This window comes from Natrix helvetica (assembly GCF_964273705.1).
Source record: "Natrix helvetica genome assembly, chromosome: 1".
NCBI lineage: Eukaryota > Metazoa > Chordata > Lepidosauria > Squamata > Natricidae > Natrix > Natrix helvetica.
The window spans coordinates 50,064,511-50,082,261 of record NC_138548.1 but is presented as its reverse complement, the minus strand read 5'-3'; the positions used below and the strand labels follow the sequence as shown (position 1 = coordinate 50,082,261).

Sequence of the window (17,751 nt, the reverse complement as noted above, 5' to 3'; positions counted from 1 at the left end):
TGTTTTTATTGTTTGTAAGCTGCTTAGAGTCACTGTGAGCGAGTAGGTGGTTATATAAAATTTCTAAATAAATAGTTATATCAAGACAAAATATCTCTTGTTCTCAGATGAAGAGTGGCACACAAGTAATTGTGTGGGACTCATTAGTAAGCTAGTTCAGTGATAGCCTTGAGTTTCATGCTTATCCATCAAAGTTTGGAGCCTAGATCAAAATTTAGAGGAAAAGCCTGTGCAAAGTCAACAGCTTAATCCCTGTCTTTTCCAGTTAAAAGTTCTTTCTTAAAATCTTCTGACAAAGACTCTAAGATTTTATGTAAATTATATATAAATTATTTTAATTACATAAGTAACAATTCAACAACTATACTGTACAACAAACATTTGCAATAATATTAATCATCACTGAAGTTCATAAGAAAGGAAGTTTCACCTAGCCCATTCCTCATATCCATCAAAAATTAGCCTTGAGGGGAACATAATCAAGTAATGCTGATGTTTTCCCCCCCTGCACAACGGATTGCAGTATGAATGATCAACGAGAAGTCTCTTTATCAGGATCTTTATATATGTGGACTGTAGTGGTTAAGGCCACTAGTTATTATCTGAATTAATATATTGCTATAATTAAGAATACATATTCCTATGGTATATATTCCCATTTTAGGTAAAACAATGGAACAATTTTAGAGTAGTTGTCCTTCTCAGCCTCACTTCTCTCTTAAGAATAATAAGAACTTTCAACCAGTGGTGGGATTCAAATAAATTAACAACCAGTTCTCTGCCCTTATGACCAGCTGGTGGCCCAGTGGTCATGTAGCTGTGTAGGTGTGACCAACTCAATATCACTCAGGTTCGATGGGCGCTTCGCCTTAGCTGTTATAATGTAATAAGGGTTAACCAGAGAGACAGTTTCTATAAGCAGGGCAATAAAGATGAGGCTAGAAATAACACCAGAATGTTTTCTTCCTGCCTTCCTTACAGGTTTAGCCCTATAAAGTGGAAAAAAATAAAATAAGATTTCTTCCACCAATCGAACTTCTCCAAACTTCTTAGAAAGTTAACAACTGGTTCTCCAAAATACATGCGAACTGGCTGAATCCCACCACTGTTTTCAACATATAGTAACATTTCCTTACTATAGATTATATATGAACAGCAAAATATAATGAACTGTTGCTATTAATGTTAACTAGTAGTAACTATAAAAAATATGCTGGATGTTTACTTTTTAAATTTCCATATTGATTAATGCACATTAGGAACTTTCCTGGGACTTAACCTTATACGAATACTGAATTTTGTTCCATTTTAAAACATACTTGACCATTTGTGATTTCTCTCTTTTGAGTCCCAATAAAATGTAGTAAACTGGGGTTGATTTTGTCTTTTTGCTTAGCCTGGGATGTGGTCAGATCCATGTGCTAGACCACTAAGATCTAGACTTATCTGATTTTTAAGAAGGAGAAAGAGGAATATGTAGGATAGGGCTTTCTTATTATTTATTTTAGAAGTACAGCCTGTAGGCCTAGAGTTTCAATGTCTTCATGCTGAGTTTTAGCAATTCTTGTAAAACATACAAATGTGGTAACTTATAGCAATTTGTCCTACTTCACTGGGTTGAAAGGCAGGTGTTCCCAGAGTTATCACAACACCACCAACAGTCAGTTTTTACATGATCAGATATCCATGAAATATAATTGGTGAATTTCTAATTGGTATATCCGATGGCCTATTTTGTGGAGACTTGCCAAAGAGGCTGCTTGAAGATCTGAGAATTTAGAGTTTTAAAGTCACCATCTACACTCTCTTCCTACTGTCACTGAAGGATAAATATTGAGTAAGTCTAAAGCTACAAATGATGCATTTTAATCCTAGGAGTGCACAGTTCAGATGAGATGCCCAAGGCTGTAGCTGCATGTCACCTTGAGTAATATAGATGAAAGGCCTGGCCTATCAGCTTTGGCCCCTCAAAGGGCTGAGTCATAATGAAAATGAAGGGTATGTTTGCTATTGAAATGGAAAAAAAACTGTTTATGATGGCCCCAGGGGTATTACCTAGCATTATGAGAAGAAAATGAATAAAGGAAAATGAAGGCTGCATATCAGGAAACAATTTCTCTAAGTGAGCATTAAAAGACTGCCAAATAGCTTCCCAAGAGACAACATAGAGAGAATTTAAAATTCATTTAAGTTGTTTAGAATGGGGTTGGACATGATGACCCAATGGTATACATTATCAAGACCCATAGTTCCATAAAATACAATTACTTAATCTTTCAAAATGGTAACAAGATTCTATTTACTTAGAAACTTAAGAAATCAATATGCAGGATCTACTTTCATCACTGAACTAGAACAATTAAAGTAGACCAGTATATAAGTGTAACAGCTCTAGGGATACAGAATTGCATGTTGCCCATGATATAATTTTTAAATACCATGGGCAACATGCAATTAATTTTTTTTTAAATGAACCAAACATAAAACAAAGGCAGATGGAGGAGATGGGAATTGCCATTTTGATTTTCAAATATTGATAAGGAATACCTACATGAAATTACAAATCTTAATGCAACAGAGAACTACGGTATATGATAAGATTTCTGATCACACAATGCACACTAACAGTTTCTTTCCAGATTTTTGTAGTAACTGCAGAGATTCAAGGGTATATCTTTATCTGTCTGCACTTGTTTGTACCATTTTCGGAATTCTAAAGGGAATTAGCTGAAAATGAGTTCTTCCTGTTGGTAACACTTATCCTGTGTTATGAGGCTATCATCCTGTGTCTTTTCCTACTTGGTATGTTGAAGTGAAAAAACAGGTGATATAATGACAATTCAACAAAATACAAACTTGTTGTAAAAGCAGAAACCTAAAAGTTCAAGAGCAGAGATTCCCCCCCCCCTCCCTAATGCTCAGAAAAACCCTTCAGGTCAGTTGTTGGAGTATTACATTGGTATATAGAAATTTAGGTGCAGATCCTGTTTAGTAGTAAATGTCACTCTTGGCTGATCATTATTTTGAGGGGTCTGTATCTTTAGTAATAATTAAACAAAATTAAATGAAATTTCCCTTGGTAGAATCCCATGGATCCTCTTAATTCTCAACTGCCCTTCAATCTATCTTTCCCATGCTCCATGAATAACTGTTTCTGATAGCTAAGCACTCTTTTTGAATACCTACCCTATAAACCTCTCCTGGTTCTTCTGTCTGCTTCTCTATTTCATTTTGTTACTTATACACCCTATATTGGGTGGGTTGGCACGGAATAACAGAATAAGAGAATGGCAGAGTTGAAAGGGATCTTGGAGATCTTCTAGTCCAAGTCCCTGCTGAAGCAGGAGATCCTATACCATTTCTGACAAGTGGTTGTCCAGTTTCTTAAAAGCTTCCAATGTTGGAGCACCCACAATTTTCTGAGGTTGTGAGGCAGAGGTGGGTTCCTGCTGCCATTACTACTGGTTTGTCACCCAAAAAGCTTTGTGCGTGGGCGCTTACTTTGCTTGCGCTCACATGCTCATTTCCACTTAAAACTATCTGTGCATGCGCACAACATTTTAAAAAAGATTAAAAATTACATTTTTTCAATGAAGATTGTTCTGCACATGTGCAGAACAGAAAATCAAGATGGCGCCACAGAGGATGGAACTGGTATGGTCACACGTCCACCGGAGTTACTACCTATTTAGCCAAACCAGACCAAACCGGTAGGAATCCACCTCAGTTGTGAGGTGAGGTTTGATCAATGGCTTATCCTACCACATCCTCATATACATTTCTAAAGACATAAAAGTAGCACCATGGATCCTTATCCTGTTTTCAGAACTAATAGATTTATTACTGATCGATGCAATATAGTCTGAAACATACCTGTTGTCCATTAAGACCTTTTTGTATGAGAAGGTGAAATAATTCATCTTGTAGTGGAAGAATGATAAAATGTGTCTATCTCCACATGAGTAGCTGCCTGTTGTTGCCATCAGTTGGGCTGTGCAATCCATCCAGTGCTGTTTTAGAAATAGCTTGATTTTTAAGAAAGCTGTATTTTCAAAGGCTCAGATTAGACAGATATTTGTATACAAAACTTTTTATAATAGCTTACCTTCTCTGCACTGTATTAGAAATTTTCCTAGGATGGCTAGAATTTAAACAAGCAGGGATTAGAATATTTTCATTTTCTCTTTTCAGCGGGAAAATATACATTGTCTAAACTGGGGCATTCATAATTATAAGTTGGTTCTATATGTAGCATAGTTTTCTAGTTTGAAAATGAAACACTTTCCAAAATGAATAGCTTCAAATGAACAAAACAAAGAAAAATAAACTGAAACCACTTTCATCAAAATATATGAACTCAATTTCTAGTATCAGAAGGTCAACATGATTGGTGTTAAGTGAACCAGTATATTAAGGGCACCCTTTGAAGTTGATCCAGGAACATGAACTGATGCCAATATGTCAGTGACAAGTTTAATTGGGCCCAATTCAAAATATCTGACTGAAAATCACTGCTTCCTTCTGCCTTAAGGCAACTTTTCTGGATGTGCTAAATTACAATACATTTTCCTTCATTTATCAATTGGAGAACCTATGGCTCCTAGAAGGTCTCCCAGGAAGAACATAGGGCATGGGGAGGTCAGTCTGACTTCTTCCATATGATAGAGGGGAACAGCTCAACGGAGGTTGCTGTGTTATTTCCCCCCAGAAGGTACAGTCACTGTTTCTGACAGCTGCCTCAGAATTACAATGCTGAAATATTACAATTTGGCTTCATCCATCAGCAATATATCCTGGACATAGCATAGATGAGCAGGGTCCATGGAATTGTCTGGGATGCTACACAGCCTCTTCGTGACATGTTTACCTTCTGGGAGGAGGCTTCAATGGTATCTGAAGCAGAACATCTCAATTCAGTCACAGTTTTTTTCCATATAGTATCAACCTTGCGAACTCTCAAATTGTGTGTGTGTGTGTGTGTGTGTGTGTGTGCTACATATGTGTATGGGTAGAAATATACTTTCTTTTGAGACCAGGCAAAAGAATTTCTTTTAAAAGTGTGTGCCAATGTGCTCATAGTAAAAAAAATGACAATAAAGTTTATGTTATCTTGCTTGCCTTTTCAATAATCAAGGAGCAAATAATACCCCCCAAATAAGACCAATAAGCAAGCTAAGAATAAAAAACAGCCAAATCGAGGACCCACAAAGACCACTCCCACTAACACTGAGAGGGAAAGCCACTAGAATATAAATTGAGAGCAAACCCCACTCCTTAATAGCACTGATGATGTTACCTAGTTTGACAATGAAAGTCTGCAAGAAAACAAACAACCTCAGAGCATTACGGATCTCACAGTTCAATCCTGAGCTACAGTTCATTTCTCCTTTGCTATTAGATTTTATCTAGTTCTCTCTCTCTCTCTGTCTCTCTCTGTCTCTCTCTCTCCCTCCTCCTCCTCCTCCTCATCATCATCACAATTTTTTTGTTCAAGCTCAATTAGCTTATTGACATTTTCTCAGAGCTGAGATCTTCAGAGCAGTGTAAATGCACTGAATATGTATGTATGGCCTTTTCTGTTGCAACAGTATGATTGGTAATATGTCTGCTATTTTTTGTCCGAAAAAAGGAAAGGTAAAGAAAAAAAAGAAGGAAAAAAGAAAGAAACAAATTCTATGCAATGTGCTTTTAAAGGTTTTTTTATTTGCCCTTGTATGTTTCTTTTGTGATTAATGCATTATTGTCCCTGTACACATAAAGAAAATATTTCTTCTGTAAGCTTCTGAGATTCAACAAACATCACATAAGAATGAGGTGTGTTATTTGTTACAAAATATTTTCAAGTTATAACCAAGTGTTTCCCTTCAATAATGTATCGAGTGAAGCATCTCTTGGAAGCCACTTTGCAAAGATAAGTTGTCCCCACTTTGAAAAAAATGAAATGAATCTGCATCACACAGTATTGTGATACTCTGGAAGCCTCCTCTGGCACTTCTAGTAGCTAGAAAAGATTTCTATATAATATTTGTTGAAATCCCTTCCTGCAACACTTATGACAGAACTGAAAATAAGAGTGTAAAAAGCACCTCAAAGAAGCAAATTTTCTATGCCTTAACAATGGAGCTATATCATCCTTGTACACCAAATTGTTTCTTTGTAGTACAGAATGGAGGATGAATCACTAGGTTTCCTATTTTATGCCTGCGTTGTATATAAAAGGATTAAAACTAGAATACCCAAATACCACTCTCTTGGAAGTAGTCCATGTTAATTATTTATAATATAATTTTCAGGTGCTCTTTTGTATATTTGGTAGTTATATAGACGTCATAAATTGTTCCCTGATTTCTTTCCTTGTTTTTTCTTTGCCTTTTGTCGCATTTTACCAGTTAATCTTTGCTGACATTTAATAAACAAACCAACCTCAAACTATACATACATACATACATACATACATACATACATACATACATACATACATACATGTGTGTGTATACGTATTAAAAAGGGCACTTAATTTCCATTTACGTTTGTGTGTGTGTGTGTGTGTGTGTGTGTGTGTGTACACAAACGTAAATGGAAATTAAGTGCCCCTTTTTATACGTATTGCACATAAAAATTAGATGGGGCTTTAATTGTGCTGTTTTGACCCTCAGCTTGAATTTTCAACCACATGCTGCAGACATTCCTGTAAATTCCAAATTGGGGGTTCATTCGTGTGCTTCAACAGAATGGAGTAAAAAAAATTCAATTTGGCATTCTCTTGACTAAGGCCAGTTAGAATTTTGTAATCTTGTTTTGGCCTTCCAGAGTTTCAATGGTTTTTCAAACAGCCCTGGGCTGCTTAAGAACTTCTGTCAGGTCTATATCAGGTTCAAACAATATTCTTCTTTCAACACTGGGGAAACTGGCCAGCTTTCTACGGTACCAAATGCCTTCTGTTTCCACAATGGTCCACCAGAGGCTTATGGAAAATGAGCAAATAAAGATAGACAATAACAATCTGCCACTTTTCTATACGTGGAATTGATCCACCTTTCAAATCATTTAAATAGTTTTACTTTCTTCTTTCTTGCCGTACATTCTTTCATTCCTGCAAAAATCAAGAATAGGGGTTGGTTGGTATGACTAAGACTAGAAACACCCTAAAACGTTAGCATACCTTTATGTGGATGTATGTGTTTCATTTTCACCTATCACAAACCCCAGTTCTCTTTCCTAGTCATTCATCAACTCAGACCTCATCAGTATAACTGCAGTCACAATTCTCCCAACCCAAAGCATTATTTGACAACAAGAAGCATTATTGTAAAAAAAATGTTATTTCGATATGTATAGTATTCTGCAACAAATCTGGTAATATTTTGAAGTTTACTCTGAGTTTGTCACTTAATTTGAAAGTAAACATGAAGACCTCACAAAGTGATTAGAAATAGAACAATGAATCAAAGTATTGGGAATGAAATGCCAAATAACAATTCTGTGGGTTTCTTCTGTGAGGCTGGATAAATTTTGTCCTCCCACCGTCCGCATAACATTTTGTATTGCCAAGTATTTCATTTCACTGCCTGTGGTTAATGCATTTTAAGTATCCAATTTTTCCCAGCAGTTTAGAAAATATTTTCTGCAGTTGACAGAATAGCCAACAAAAGAAAATCAACATTGCATACACACACACAAAATTATCAAATCAATGGCAGGAAGCATTCAGGGACCTCAAACTGTTTTCTTGAATCAAATCTAAGTTCCTAAAGGGCCTAATTAGAAAGGCAATAAATCATTAAGATTCTTCATTTGTGAAATTCTACTCATGGCGAAAGCCTTGTTTGTTTCTATCTGAGTAGCTTGTCTAGAATGAGGGCACTGAAGTCTCAAGGTGGAAATTCATATGCACCATTTGCTCGGCATGTCACAAAGCAGACTGTGAATCCCACACGCTGTGGTAACCTCCTCTTCCTTCCTCTTTTCCTTTAGGGAAGGCAAGCAGCATCTTGGACGGTAGCCCTATGGAAAATGAATGCTGAACAGAATCAGCAAAATAAAACTAATAAAAAATTACAGAGAGATGCAATCATTGGGGGGGTGGGGGAGAGTAAAAACACTTTTTTTGAGAAAGGGAGGAGAACAATTTGCTTAAAGGTAGTTAACTTGATTTGTTCTTCTTTTTGAAGTTTAGAAATGGGATGGGCCTTGGGGTATTGGTTTAGACTTGCATATAAATTCACAAAAGTTGCAACCTCTCACCAACTGTGAGTAGGGAGAGGAGGGAGGATGGCTCCAGGGGCACCAAGGTAGGTTTTCTTGAGGCCAGCAAGTTTTAAATTGATTTCTTCAGGGTCCCTGGTAAGCACAACTCAGTCTGGTCTGTATTCCCCAAACTGTATTGTTAAATCATTCTAAAGGCTGAAATGGCTTGTGCTAAAATGCCCAGATGAATTCAGTTCATACGACCTCAGCAAGTGTATAAAGTTAGATATATGTTTACCACTCCGCTCCCCAAATAGATCCCTTTACACATACAGATATTGAATTACATCTGCAGTTTCAGTCCTTTTCACTGTTCCTTCTGTTTTGAAACAATCAGGGAAAAATAGTATTGCCAGCAAACCTGACCTCACTATTCACCTAACAGCTGGCTAAAGATAAGGGTAAGATTAGGCCATGTGTGAATCACTGAAGTTTCTTATTTTCTCTTTGGATGCCTCAGACTCATGATCAACCTGACCATTTTGTTTAATGCCATAATAGCATCCTACTACTCCCTGATTTCATATACTGTGTGTTTGGGGAGGGGGGAAGGTCTAACCTTTGATGACAATTATTAAAAGATTTGGTGCTGTAAATTCTATCAATTTTGTGGCAGGAAACATGAAAAACTAACTGAAATTTCAGAAGGAAGGAAGGAAGGAAGGAAGGAAGGAAGGAAGGAAGGAAGGAAGGAAGGAAGGAAGGAAAGAAGGCTTTAAAGGGAAAGAAAGGAAAACCTTGGCTATTTTACTATCTCTGAGAGAATTGTGATATCAGGAGAATTGCGGTCTGAATCCCATAGTTTCTTCTCTATATCATATAAAATAGTGTATCTAGAGTATGTCTGTTTGTTGTCTGTCTGTCTGTCTATCTATTCATCTATCTATCTATCCACAAACACACACACACACACACACACACACATGTTCATATGTGTTTATGTGAATAGAAATATAGATACCAGTAGATATATAGATATATTGTCATTTACTTTGAAAGCATGTGATGAAAAGCAGCTATACATTTTGCTGATGATTGAATAATCCCTAGTGTAGAGAAAATTATAGGTATATTATTGCCAATTTTTGTTGCTAACTCAAAACCAAAACAGCGATCAGAATTGCACAATTGTTGCAGTTACTGCAGTAAACCACTGAGGATGCCTCCTTTTTGGGTAATGCTTCTTTTGGGTGCATCACTCTCATTCTCAGTGTTTGATCTGGTTTATGCGTCACCTTGACCCCATGTGTTGAGAGGATGAGTGCAGCAGTGTCGGATACCCCCTGTATATATGGGAGCACCCTCCATGTGGATGTTCCATTTGCACCCTCAATGGGCTGTCGGGCCCTGGATATGATACACCGTTGGATGAAGTCTGTGGAATAACCATTGTGCATGCAGATCTGATAAAGATGTGCCTGCTCCTTTGCTTTGGCCGTCCATGTGCTGCAGTGGGTATCTATCCTATTAAACAATGCCCAGATGCAGCTAACTTTATGTGCAGTGGGGTGATTGCTCTCATTGTGTAAAATGCGATCTGTGTTCGTGATTTTTCAGTACACACCTGCATTAATGCTCCCATCAGAATTGCAGCTGATTAGCACATCTAGAAAGGCTTACGTGTTACTGGCCTCCTCCTCCATTGTAAATTGAATATCTGGGTATATGGAATTGAGGAATTACCTCAAGCTATAATAGATATGAACAATGAGGAATGAGCCGGGCCAGTTACAAGATCACAGGCAAAACCACAAATGAAGCTGGCTAATATATCAGATGTTCCTGCAAAACAGAAGAAGAGGGGGGAGGTGTGGGAGGAAGCCAGAGAGAATGCTGTTAAATCAACATCAGACAGCTCAGCGTTATTTCCTGGGGAGGAACAGCCCAAGCTGTGTTCGATAAAGGAGGAAGCAATAGGAGCATCGATTAACATGCCTGATGTAAAAACAACAAAGCTAATCACAGGTGGGAGGGAGGTGGATGGGCCTATCACACACGCAATGGCTAAATTGATTAAGATTGTATAAAGGCAGGCATCTCTTTAATGGCTTTTACACTCTGACAATGTTAGTAGTGGCTAACGAAAGCTCAGTGAGCAATATATTTTAAAGCTCTGGAGATCATGATGTCTGTTTCTTTTATAACTACACCTGGAGCTCGCATTTTTAGGAGATATATAAACCAGCATATATATATGCTGGTTTTGTTGTATTCAGGTCTTTTCTCGTGTAAGGTTGAGATTGTCTTTGCAACGTTTCGGCAGGATCTCACCTGCCATCTTCAAGCAATGTGGGCTTAAAATGGGAACGGAGCTGCCGTCTTTCTGTAAGTCTTGGTGGGAGGGGATGGGGTGCTGGCTTTTTTTCCGTAAGTGGAATGATTGGTTGTGTGGTTGTATCATGATTGGTAGATTGGTGCTGATTGGTGCAGGCTGTGTGTGCATTGTTGTTTTGTATTTTAACGGCTTGGGTGGTGGGTGGTGTTCGTTTTTTGGCTAGGGCTGGTTTCCAGATGTTTGGTAGGCGGGAGGTATCATCACGTTTGTTCATGCTGTGGGGGTGTTTCTCTATTTCGATGGCTTCCATGATTATTCTCTTGTGGAGGTGTTCTGTTTTGGAGATTAACCTGGCTCCTTCAAAGTTGATTTCATGTCCTGTAGCTTTAAGGTGCTGGAAAAGGGAGGACGTTTTTTCTTTTTTTCTTACTGCGTTCTTGTGTTCTGTGATGCGTGCATTTATCCTTCTGTTTGTTTGTCCTATGTAAGAAAAGTAAGAAAAAAAGAAAAAAACTTCCTCCCTTTTCCAGCACCTTAAAGCTACAGGACATGAAATCAACTTTGAAGGAGCCAGGTTAATCTCCAAAACAGAACACCTCCACAAGAGAATAATCATGGAAGCCATCGAAATAGAGAAACACCCCCACAGCATGAACAAACGTGATGATACCTCCCGCCTACCAAACATCTGGAAACCAGCCCTAGCCAAAAAACAAACACCACCCACCACCCAAGCCGTTAAAATACAAAACAACAATGCACACACAGCCTGCACCAATCAGCACCAATCTACCAATCATGATACAACCACACAACCAATCATTCCACTTACGGAAAAAAAGCCAGCACCCCATCCCCTCCCACCAAGACTTACAGAAAGACGGCAGCTCCGTTCCCATTTTAAGCCCACATTGCTTGAAGATGGCAGGTGAGATCCTGCCGAAACGTTGCAAAGACAATCTCAACCTTACACGGGAAAAGACCCGAATACAACAAAACCAGCATACCTACACCCGTGAAAATCTACGAAAACAAATATGTGTGTGTGTGTGTGTGTGTGTGTGTGTGTGTGTTTTCGTAGATTTTCACGGGTGTAGGTATGCTGGTTTTGTTGTATTCGGGTCTTTTCCCGTGTAAGGTTGAGATTGTCTTTGCAACGTTTTGGCAGGATCTCACCTGCCATCTTCAAGCGTGGGCTTAAAATTTTAAGATTTTCACGGGTGTAGGTATGCTGGTCTTGTATTCAGGTATTTTCCCATTTTAGATTACACGGGAAAAGATCCGAATACAACAAGACCAGCATATATATATATATTATCCCCAACTAACAACTCCTCTAAATGTGTTGAGACCACAATACAGACAACAAAGCCACAGTTTAAATTATGGGCAAAGTTTTAGACTGTTTTAATTGAGTACAATGAAGTATTGATTAAGTGACTCATCATCTAAGAAGAAGCATTTCATTCCAAAAGTTACAGTTCATGCACTTTTCATTGTCCACTGTTATGTGGATTGGAAAACAAGGTTTTCTTCTTAGTGTAGTTGTAACAGATGACAATCAGTTAGCTAATAGACACAAATTAATTTAAAGTGCAGTCTGGAAACTACAAAGGCTATTAGTAAGCAGCTCTAGCAATGTACTTTTTGCATTCTTCCAGCTATTAAAGAATACGTAAACGACGTATATCTGAATTGAAAGGTCAAAACTTGAAGAGCAGGTCTTCAAGAGCAGAGGATACATTTTTTTTCCATCCAATAACCATTTTTCCATCCAAACAACCCACAAGTGTACAGTTTGAAGAAACCAATTTCTTTTTGGCATGCAAAGTGTGCAGATTTCCTCTGAATATCCTCTTTATGCATGCTGAAGTTATATTGCAATGAATCCAATATGTTAATCTGTATTAGTTAATCCTGAAATGCATACTTGGAAGGCAGTTTATATGAAATCCATAAGAGATTTAGTACACATTGTACTTTTCATCCTGAAAAGCAATACAAGATGTTTGTTGATTAACAATAAAAAAATGTCCAAACATGTTAAAATCACCTCCTCAGGCTCTGCAAATGAGAGAGAGTGACATTATCAGCCAGATCTCATTCGCTTTTAGAAAATCTCTCACATATACCCTAACATGCACGCACGCATGCACATACACACAAATATACATGCACACATACACAGGCACTTTGTTTTCTCCCCTTCAGTTCAAAGTGAGTGTACCCCTACACCTACAATAGAATAACAGTTGGAAGGGACCTTGGAGGTCTTCTAGTCCAACCCCATGCTCAGGCAGGAAACCCTACACCACTTCAGACAAATGGTTATCCAACATCTTCTTAAAAACTTCCAGTGTTGGAGAATTCACAACTTCTGGAGGCAAGCTGTTCTACTGATTAATTGTTGGAACAACTTGTTCTTATTATAGCCAATGTGATTTTTATTTTGAGGAAAATGCTAAAGAGATAAACCACATATTTGTTTCATTGGTTGGATGAATGATTGACTGATGAACAAAAAAATGGCCTTGGAAAGTTTATTTCACTAAAGTTGGAATATGCAAGCATGTCAGTCATATGGCAATCTTAAAAAAATAATAGTTCTGCTGTGTAGGCATAAAGAAAGATAGCTATGAATTGGGAAGAGTTTTATTAAAGTTCATAGGAGTGCCAATATCATGAAATCTCCTTCACACTTGTACTTTTATTACTCTCTGAAATTTCAGTGGATTCTTTAGAACCAGTTTTCAGATTTAATTAAAAAAAGATGATAAAGTAATATTGAAAGTATTCCAATCACTACATCCAATTATAAAGAAGATGAAATCAATACATAAAATTTAAAGCATGCCTCAACTATAATAAAAGAAAATAATTGGCAACCCAAAGTATAAGGAGGAGGCTCACTGTCGGTATGGAACAGTTAGAGAGCTGGACAAGTGCTAAATGAATGTATTCACCAATAGGGCTTTCAACAGAAGCTGACCTGATTTGTGATATCATTCATTCATTTCTTATGGCCATTGTGCATTCAAATTCTGTTTGGCAGCAAGGACTTGAGAAAGAAAATATTGTGAATAGATATGCAGAAGTGAATTCAAGTTTTAAGCCATCTCAGGCTTGGAGCTTTTATAACTTGCAAATATTTTTTTCTACCAAAGTTCAGCAAACAAGGTCAACCAATTCAGGATCTTTGTGTTTTCAACTGGTTGTGAAGATGAGAGCATGGACACAGTGTACACAAACATCAACCCTAATCAAACTAACTAAACTAAAATTGGATTAAAATTCTACTAAGGAGCCTTAGCTTAGCAATGGTGTTGAGCATAATGGCGAACTTTGAATTAGCTGTTAACAAAATAAAGCACAGCTTCATACACATGAAAACATTAATGCTAACATTGCCATACAAATGTTTTAGAATGGAATAAGGCCGTGATGGCAAACCTATGGCATGTGTGCCAGAGGTGGCATGCAGACCCCTCTCTGTGGGCATGCACACCGTCACCAGCTGCTCTTCCGGGTTACACCATGTGCATGCACATGAGGCAGCTGGTTCCTGTGCATGCATATGTGCTGGCCAGTTGAGTGCCGAAATAACTGCGCCAGAGTGCTAGAACCCAAAAGAGAGCAGCTGGCCAGTGCACATTCACATGCCGGAACTCGGAAGAGCAGTTGGTTGCCATGTACATGCGCACCAGCCAGCTGCTCTCTTCCAGGTTCTGTCGTTCTGGCATGTACGCTCCAGTTTCAGCACTCAGTTCCGAAAAGGTTAACCATCACTGGAATAAGGTATCAAGAAAGCTGACAGAGATAGTATAGTGAGTAGTTTTCCTTTATCTAGTCATGTATTTAACAGTTTGTTTCATCTCAAGATTTCATCCTTATATCATCCTAATCACATCAGAGTTATTTTTGGTTATATGGGAAAAGGTTAGAAAAGGTTAGAAGCAACCATTCTGATCACAAGACGCAAACTGAGCTCGAAACAGAAGACTTGAAGACGTGTCACTTGATCTGGGCAGTTCTGTTTCAAGGTCAGTGCCATGGTTCCGAGTATTGTTCCCAATCCTGTTTATTGAGTACATCATATCGGCACAATCAAATGTAAAACCAGCTCTGAATAATTCCTGCACTTTAATATAATTAAAGAATAGATACTGGGTCACTCCCACTTGTGGGAGTTATGTTAGCCAACCAAGCAGGTGATGAACTTCTCAGCGCTCCTTCTCAGCCCCCGGAGCTCCACATAATCCCTGACCTCCGGTCCTTCCGACGCGCCCTAAAAAGTTGGCTTTTCCAGCAAGCCGGCCTGGCCTGTTAATGTTAATTTATTTTTAATGTACTGTTTCTTTTTTTAAAAAAAAATCGGTTTGGTCTTTTTGGAATTGGGTTTAATCTCTTTTTAACTTTTGTGATGTGTGTTTTTAATGTTGTACGCCGTCCTGAGTCCTTTGGAGAAGGGCGGCATATAAATCCAAATAAACCTTAAATCTTAAACCTTAAAACCTGCTGTGCTGTGCTAGGGCACGTTGAGCAGGCCTTGGTTCTCACCAGCCTTATCACTGTTATGTTTGGCACTTTGGACGAAAACATTCTACAGTCCATAAGACCCCCCCTCCTAAACATGGCAACTAAGAAATGAAGCAGAGAAAAATATGGCTTCAGCTAGAGTCATTTCGAGAGTTGACAGAATAAACCCAAATATTTTATTCTGACTTATGCCAAAAACTCTTACAATGTGAGCCTGGTTTTGATTTCATGAAATTAAAAGTGTTTTAGAGATCAAAAAATGTTGCCCATTCCTATAAAATAGGATTGCGGCATGTCATTAAACTTTAAGGTTGCTAATTACTAAGACAGTTCCAGTTTTACAACTTAAAAATTGATATATATTTCCAAATTATGTACAATTTTGTCTTTCTTGTGGAGCTTATCGGAGAACAGAGCACTTTCTCTATTTTTAATTAACCTAAGGGATAAATTATTTCAAAATAGAATAATTTTTAAAAAGCATAACTGTTCCACCCCAGCACTCATCAACCAATAATTGATATAAGATATATTTTCTTATTGCCATTTATGTTCTTCAAATCCCATGGCTGTCAATTATAAGTAACAGTTCAGTTAATATTCTTTTCACTTTATTTTCTGTTGAGACTATCTATCTGACCTTACTTTAATAAAACACAATGAAAATCCTTTGAATACATTTATCATGTACAAAATATGGTCGCTGACAATGGTGTGTCTCACTAATATGTTGTTTGATAGATAGTGCTGTTCCCTTTTTGCACATATTCATGAGCAGTTTTGGAAGTTAAGTGTTCTGCAAATTGTTGACAATTAAAGAACAAGTGTTACAATAGACTATTCTGGAGGGACAAAACTCTTCATGCAGTTTAATTTCTGAGTTAGAAATATAATTGCTTAATTGTGTTTTGACTCAGATTGCATTGTTACCAAAAGCAGCTTGACTAGTGTTTTGATATCTCTATAATGAAAGTAAGTTACTGTGTAACACAATGTAAAAATCTGAGATACAAGTGCACGTGATTTGCATTGAAATGTGTTTGTTCATGTTCCTTCAAGAGTATTCAATTATTCAATTAAGAAATAACCATATGTCAGGGATGGTGCAATGAGTGTGTATGTGTTCATGCATGCAGTATGAAGGATTATGGTTTTCATGACTTTTTAAGTGCCTTTCAACTCTTTGACTCTATGAACTACCCAGTAATCAGTGTAGTGGCAAAAACATAGTATACTATGTTTTGCTCTGCTAATAAGACAACCTAATATTTGGGAGTCGACAGGAAGTTATTCAGCTGGACAGATGTGGGGGATGTGGGCTCTCAAGAACCTCACATGAACCCTGTCTGACAAACCAACTTCGATGTCCATTTGGACCGGAACCCTCCTCTGGAGGGGGGGCAAAGAGGACAGTGTCTCATTAGACCCAGGGGAAGGTAACAGATCCCTCGCAGATCGGAGATTTGTCTTTTGAATCAGAGTTGGGGCGACAGCCTATAAATATGGCTGACAAGATGCTGAACTTCTTGTCAAAGCAAAAGGAACAACAGGAGAGTTCGGAAGAGTTGAAAAGCTGATAAGATAATTTATCTAACCCACAGCCATAAATCAAACCTGGAAAAATCAAAGAAATCTTGAAAACATAAATAATACTGATTATCAGATCAGGACTTTTCAAGAAAGAAAGAAAGAAAGAAAGAAAGAAAGAAAGAAAGAAAGAAAGAAAGAAAGAAAGAAAGAAAGAAAGAAAGAAAGAAAGAAAGAAAGAAAGAAAGAGAAAATGGAAGGTTGAATCACCAGCCTCCCCAAAAGCTATTTACTCGAAACAATTTTGGATAGAAAGGAGGAAGCAGAGAAATGACAAACCCACTCAAATATAAATTGTAAACCTGGTTTTGGATTTGAAAAAGAAACCAAACACTTTGAAATATTTATTCTGTTTGAACTTTTTCCAATTGATAAATCTTAACTCGCCCCTCCCCCCAAAAACAAGAAAAAGAAAAAAAGCACTTCTCCTTACTGATAACTGATAACTTAATTTTGACTGTGTGGGGAGTTTTAATTAACCAACTGCCATAAATCAGAACTTTGAAAAGTAGGAGGCAGAGAAGAATACACGAATCTCACTGATCACAAGTCTGTTTTCAAGTGATATATTGTGAGCAGCTACAAGAGACTGGACCTGGTAAGGGAAAGAATAACAACAGAATAATAAAGGAATCCAAATTAGGAAATGCGAAGGTTTTGGGTTTTTTTTTGCTTTCTTCTTCTTCCTTTTTTTTGCTCGGCAAAAGAGTAAGATGGCCCCAGCTTCTCTTCCGGTTTGAATTTAAGGTGGTCCCGAGTCTCAAAGTGGGATTTGTATAACTAACTGCAATTTTGGATCTGGACATTAAGGCAGAACAAAAGACTTAAGATGGCCACCATCATTTTTCCCCACAGCAATTTAAGCAGACAAACTTAAGGTGGAACAGAACTCTGAAATAAGAACTACATAACTGTATAATTAACTGTAACTTTGGAACTGAACATCATGGAAAATTAGGAATTTGAAGAACTATGTGGAATTTTAAAGAATATACATAAATAAGTAAAATCAGTAAAATCAAGCCTAATTAGAATTTTGAATCCAGAGAAGCAGATAGCTATAGAAGAACTCAAAGAAGAAGGGGGGCAAGACATTAAAGGGGTAG

General features: G+C 37.6%; 1 long non-coding RNA gene across 2 annotated transcripts in view; it reads left to right on the top strand.

The window, feature by feature from the left end:
• The first annotated feature begins 8,236 nt into the window (after nucleotides 1–8,236).
• The window catches only part of LOC309385171, a 52,980-nt gene continuing 43,465 nt past the window's right edge, over nucleotides 8,237–17,751 (top strand). For both annotated transcript variants that reach the window (XR_014174166.1, XR_014174167.1), the window contains exon 1: nucleotides 8,237–8,291. This is a non-coding gene — a long non-coding RNA (uncharacterized lncRNA). The remainder of the gene's footprint in view (nucleotides 8,292–17,751) is intronic.